Source organism: Somniosus microcephalus, chromosome 14 (genome assembly GCF_052327205.1).
Source record: "Somniosus microcephalus isolate GS21.2 chromosome 14, FLI_Smic_1.0, whole genome shotgun sequence".
Classification (NCBI taxonomy): Eukaryota; Metazoa; Chordata; class Chondrichthyes; order Squaliformes; family Somniosidae; genus Somniosus; species Somniosus microcephalus.
The window spans coordinates 25612587-25619222 of NC_141000.1; the positions used below are offsets into that span (position 1 = coordinate 25612587).

Here is a 6636-nt window from a genome sequence, read left to right on the forward strand (position 1 = left end):
CAGGGACAGGGTACTGAATTTGGATGATCAGCCATGATCTCATTAAATGGTGGCGCCGGCTCGAGGGGCCGAATGACCTACTCCTGCTCCTATCTTCTATGTTTCTATGTCTTGTCTGACCAGAGAGGAGAGAGAGTGTGAACGTAGCTTTGCCAGCATAGTGAACTTCCCCATGGTGCAGGGTGCCATCGACTGCATGCACGTGGCTTTGTGGGCATCGTATATAAATGCTGAATGTACCGCAACCACAAAGGTTACCATTCGTTGAATGTACAGTAGGTGTGCGACCATGTGCAGCACATCATGATGGTGAATGCCCAGTATCCTGGCAGCAGTCATGATGCTTTTATTCCCCGCCAGTCCGCTGTTCCCTCAGTTTTTGAGCCACCAAGACAAACCAGTAGCTAGCTAGTGGACGACAAGGGCTATCCCTTGACCACCTCTCATGACTCCGTTCCGCGGGATACCAAAATTTCTAGGCCCTCGTTTTTATATAGCACCTTTCACAACCTCAGGATATCACAAAGCGAATTACAGCCAATGAAATACTTCTGAAGTGTAGTCACTGTTGTAATGTAGGAAACGCAGTAGTCAATTTGCGCACAGCAAGATCCCATAGACAGTTAAAGTGAAGAAAATTGTGAAGTGTAAAGCAAGCTGCCAATTCATTATTGCCCATTATACACTACTGCCAAAGACCAATTTCACCGCCGTCATATCCTCGGACTTACTGTGAGCAGCACCACAGGAGCTGTGTAAGAATCTTGTATCGAGTGCATGACTGTCTCTGTCACACATCAAGCACCACACTTGATAAAACAAAACATGCATCACACTGCCACCTGATCAGCTTCAAATTTCAGCTTAATAAAACTGCAATATTTCAGAACTGAGCAGAAAGTAAAATACCAATTAAAAAGCAGGCAAGGAAGATGCATAAACTCCCAGTGAAAAACGGAAGAAGTATGAAAACAAATCAACAATAAGCAGACATCAAAAGCCTACAACTGCCAGAATTGTTTTTTGTGATTAACACCATCACTGGCCATTTGTAGAACATGCCTAGTTTGCTCTTTGCAAGTGCTGCCCTTTCTCAAATCCTGTATAATAATTGAAAATTACAGAGGACAGGAATACCCTTAGAAACCATTTTCAGTAGCAGTCATTATAACTGGAACTTATGCATTTTTTTGTATAAAATAAAAAATTAGCATAAAATCTTCAACTTTTTTCCTGAGGTAACTCTGCTTAAATAAACAATGTAGGTTACATTACCAGGACCCCAATTGCCATTTTTGGTAGGAACTGGTTGGGGCCTGCGCAGTGCACAGGTGATGGAGGAGATGAGGCCCGGCCAAAGGGAAGTCTTGAATTATTTTTGTGGGCCTTAGAGGAGCAGGTGTGTACCACCAAGGCCCACAAAAAGAATCAAGGCCACTGCCACCCCCCTGTGACAAAGCTTGCTGGCGGCAGCTCCGGCTCGGTTTTCAGGCTTCAATCCGGCGGACTGTGCCGGAACACTTGTTTGGCATCCCACAGCTTGCCTGGTGAATGTAAATGAGGCTGGGGCCTCAACGTGGCGGGGTGGGGGGGGGGGGGGCCTCTTCGCCGCCGGAACGGCAGTTGGCCAAAGGTCCAAATCTTCCCCACTGTGAGTACAGTACCAAAAACTGATCGCACAGGAGGAGTCAAAGGCTGCAATCAGTCTTCCTGCTGTTGCTTATGATGCCATTTGAAGCCCTCAATGAGATTACAGGTTAGTGCTCACTCCACTCAATTCAATGGCGGTGAAATTGGTCCTGGCCAATAGTGAACCAGCACGAGGGAAAAACCTACTTGACCTCGTCCTCACCAATCTACCTGTCACAGATGCATCTGTCCATGACAGTATTGGTAGGAGTGACCACTGCACAGTCATTGTAGAGATGAAGTCCCGTCTTCACACTGAGGACACCTTCCATCCTGTTGTGTGGCACTGCCACTGTGCTAAATGGGATATATTCAGAACAGATCTAGCAGCTCAAAACTGGGCATCCATGAGCCGCTGTGGGCCATCAGCAGCAGCAGAACTGTATTCCATCACAATCTGTAACCTCATGGCCCGGCATATCCCTCACTCTACCATTACCATCAAGCCAGGGGATCAACCCTGGTTCAATGAGGAGTGTAGAAGAGCATGCCAGGAGCAGCTCCAGGAATACCTAAAAATGAGGTGCCAACCTGGTGAAGCTACAATACAGGACTACATGCATGCTAAACAGCGAAAGCAGCATGCTATAGACAGAGCTAAGCGATCCCACACTTAACGGATCAGATCAAAGCTCTGCAGTCCTGTCACATCCAGTCGTGAATGGTGGTGGACAATTAAACAACTAACGGGAGGAGGAGGCTCCATGAATGTCCCCATCCTCAATGATGGCGGAGCCAGCACGCGAGTGCAAAAGATAAGGCTGAAACATTTGCAACCATCTTCAGCCAGAAGTGCCGAGTGGATGATCCATCTCGACCTCCTCCTGAGGTACCCACTATCACAGAAGCCAGTCTTCAGCCAATTCGATTCACTCCACGTGATATCAAGAAACGGCTGAGCGCACTGGTAACAAAGGCTATGGGCCCTGACAACATCCCTGGTGTATTGCTGAAGACTTGTGCCCCGGAACTAGCCGCGCCTCTAGCCAAACTATTCCAATACAGCTACAACACTGGCATCTATCCGACAAAGTGGAAAATTGCACAGTTATGTCCTGTCCACAAAAAGCAGGACAAATCCAATCCGGTCAAATACTGCCCAATCAGTCTACTCTCAATCAACAAAGTGATGGAAGCTGTTGTCGACAGTGCTATCAAGTGGCACTTACTGATCAATAACCTGCTCACCGATGCTCACTTTGGGTTCCGCCAGGACCACTCGGCTCTAGACCTCATTACAGCCTTGGTCCAAACATGGGCAAAAGAGCTGAAATCCAGAGGTGAGGTAAGAGTGACTGCCTTTGACATCAAGGCAGCATTTGACTGAGTGTGGCATCAAGGAGCCCTAGTAAAATTGAAGTTAATGAAAATCAGGGGAAAACTCTCCACTGGCTGGAGTCTTACCTAGCACAAAGGAAGATGGTTGTGGTTGTTGGAGGCCAATCATCTCAACCCCAGGACATCACTGCAGGAGTTCCTCAGGGCAGTGTCCTAGGCCCAACCATCTTCAGCTGCTTCATCAATGACCTTCCCTCCATCAGAAGATCAGAAGTGGGGATGTTCACTGATGATTGCAGTGTTCAGTTCCACTCACAACTCCTCAGATAATGAAGTAGTCCGTGCCCAAAATGCAGCAACACCTGGACAACATTCAGGCAAGTAACATTCACGCCACATAAGTGCCAGGCAATGACTATCTCCAATAAGAGAAAGCCTAACAAACTCTGCCTTGACATTCAATGGCATTACCATCACGGAATCCCCCACCATCAACATCCTGGGGATCACCATTGACCAGAAACTTAACTGGGCCAGCCACATAAATATTGTGGCTACAAGAGCAGGTCAGAGGCTGGGTATTCTGTGGGGAGGGACTCACCTCCTGACTTCCCAAACCCTTTCCACCATCTACAAGGCACAAGCCAGGAGTGTGATGGAATACTCTCCACTCACCTGGATGAGTGCAGCTCCAACAACGCTCAAGAAGCTTGACACCATCCAGGACAAAGCAGCCCGCTTGATTGGCACCCCATCCACCACCTTAAACATTCACTCCCTCCACCACCGACACACAGTGGCTGCAGTGTGCCAACTACAAGATGCACTGCAGCAACTCGCCAAGGCTTCTTCGGCAGCACCTCCCAAACCCGCGACCTCTACCACCTAGAAGGACAAGGGCAGTAGGTACATGGGAACACCACCACATCCAAGTTCCCCTCCAAGTCACACCCCAGCCTGACTTGGAAATATATCGCTGATCCATCATTGTCGCTGGGTCAAAATCCTGGAACTCCCTACCTAACAGCATTGTGGGAGTACCTTAACCACAAGGATTGCAAGGCGACGGCTCACACCACCTTCTCAAGGGCAATTAGGGATGGGCAATAAATGCTGGCCTTGCCAGTGACGCTCTCATCTCGTGAATGAATAAAATAAAATGCACGTTGTTTTGTCAGCACACCCTCAGTATCAATTTATGCGTACGTATGTAATATATTAAATAGAAAAATGATTTAGAAAGACAACCCAGTCACAAGACACTTAAAGATGAGGAAGGCCATTCAGCCCATCTTAACTCATCCATCCAGATCAACCCTACACTCCCCCCTTTGCTGCAACTAGTCATTCCTTAAATGATTAAAGGTTTTCACCTCCACCGCATTGCCTGAAAGTTCCTTCCAAATATTGATCAGTCTCTGCGTGAAGAACCACCCCCTGATATCAATCCTAAAGTGGCCTTTTACGAGATTGGACCTGAATCTCCTTTTCCTGCACCCACTGTTTATTTTACAGTATAACCTTTTCCATAATATGTACAATCTTATGTCCATCTATAAGCTCACCTCTCAGACTCTTCCTTCCCAGGCTGAGAAGCCTAAGCCCCTCCAAACTTTCTTCGTAACTCAGACCCGTGACATGAGGGGATCAGCCTTGTGGCTCTTCTCTGCACTGTTCTAGTATCTGGGTGACTAGAGCTGGACACAGTACTCAAGGTGGGGTCTGACCAGAGCCCTCTACAGTTTGACTCTGGCTTCCTCCGACTTGCCATTTTGGCGATGCAGTTCACCGTTCTGTTGGCTTTGTTGATTGGTCCTCTGCTTGGACACGTTGAGCATTCCTTACCATTAGGTCCCCAACTTCGAGCTGAAGTCAAGCACCTTCTTGGAAGGAAATTTGGAGGGAGATTTACTCTTGGCAGAGTTCATAAAGTTCCCACAGCAGCCATTTACAGAGCAACGTTGGTGGAAACGTGGCAACAGGTTGGCCACCTGCCCTCTAGGCTGCAGATGCCGGCTCATTAAATGAACTTGTGGAAGAGGCCAGACACCTACAGAGGAAGTGGCACGCCCCCTCCTGCCCTTTTTGATCACTGATCAATGTGAGCTGCTGGCACTCAAGGTACCAGCACGTTGGACCATGGAGTGTGGAAGCAGGATTCAGCTCAGAAGGAGCCACACAGGGAGGTCGTGCTCTCGGAGGGAGTTTCTGACAGAGATGGAAAGTTCAGAGTCTCTATTGATCGAGACGGGCTGGGATCACGGGGCCCGATGGCACACAGCAGCTGGAACAACTGGCATTACAAAGACAACATTTGATTAACAAAAAAAACTACAGCATCTCAGGGTGTCTATTTCCCAAAATAAATGGTTTGCTTTTCGGAGAAAAAAAACCTGTAACAGCTATAGTTAAAAGGGATAATTTTGTGATTATCTTTTGAATCGAGCAGAACTCCAGGTTACGAAATTGTTATCGGCAAGTATGAATTCAACAGATATTTAGTTGGGTTTTCCTTTCTTTCCCCCTCCCCAAGAGCACAATGATTTAATTTTCATTCCGTAGCACCTCCACTGAGCACCAAGTCCTGCTTTTCGCAAGGGCCCCTTCAATTAGGTGCAACAAACAGCTTTGCATAATTTCTTATTTTAATTTCACTTTCATTGTACGCTAATCAATTATTATATTACTAGCCGGAATGACTAGACTGGAAAATCACACAATACCCTTGAGACATAGTGTGCTGCCGCTGCTCTTGCCTTTCCATTCCCCCTTTCAGCATTACAAGCCATCTGCTGTCACACAGTGCAGGCTCACACTAATACAGGGCTATTGCTGTTGAATCTAACAGCTTAAGATCCTTGCACGGCCCTGCTCGTAGCTAAGTGCCTTTGCACATGCAAATTTTTGATGTTCCAGTTCCATTTGATTCTGTCATCAGTCAATAGATTAGTCAGCGGTCTCACTTAAGCAGATTAAATCAGCATTTATTATCTATTCGACTGGTTTTTGACACAGAATCTTTCAGCCTGTGGCACGCATCTCTTCCTACCTGCACTGTCGCACAATCTACTGCAGACTGGTAGCTGCTCCTGCCATCCTTTCCAGGGAACAGCTGAAAAAGTAGTGATGTCACCAACAGGAAAGAGTAATAATCACATGACTTGGTGCTAAGGTGTCAGATCCAGGAATAGATCTGGACATTCAGCTCACGGGATTCCGTCACACTGCAGCAATTACAAAATACTGTTAATGATTCGAAGAAAAAACAATTTGTGAAAAGTAAAAATTTACATAGGACTTAAAAGAAATGCAAACTCTGGAAGCATCTCCTTTTAGCCAGCCTGTGCTAAATTCAACTCCTTTGACAATTTAAGGTTGAAATGTGCCAGTGTATTTTTTTAAAGGACGTTCTGTGAAAGCAGGTAAATTGAATGCTGTGGTATAAGTTGTTTCTGCAAGGAGGGAGTGCAGTTTTGCACCTGATCTGAGCAGAGATCAGCGAAGCTATAGAACAACCCCCATGGTGAAGTGATTCACTGAACTTTCTCTTCAAAATTTTTATCCATCAAGTCAACACAAAGTAGGGAGCACGCTAGAGAAGACCGAAAAACAATAAAACACTCCACCGTAATGAAATTGGGCAGGTCCGAGGCTTATGTGGGCACTAGT

At 46.6% G+C, this 6636-nt stretch overlaps 1 protein-coding gene across 1 annotated transcript in view; it reads right to left on the reverse strand.

Annotated features, from left to right (window-relative positions):
- Positions 1–6090, reverse strand: part of LOC147107382 (H(+)/Cl(-) exchange transporter 4) — a 109676-nt gene extending 103586 nt beyond the window's left edge. The window contains exon 1 of the mRNA XM_086006370.1: positions 6017–6090. The gene's annotated coding sequence lies outside the window, so the exon portion shown is untranslated. The remainder of the gene's footprint in view (positions 1–6016) is intronic.
- Between the last annotated feature and the right edge of the window lie 546 nt (positions 6091–6636).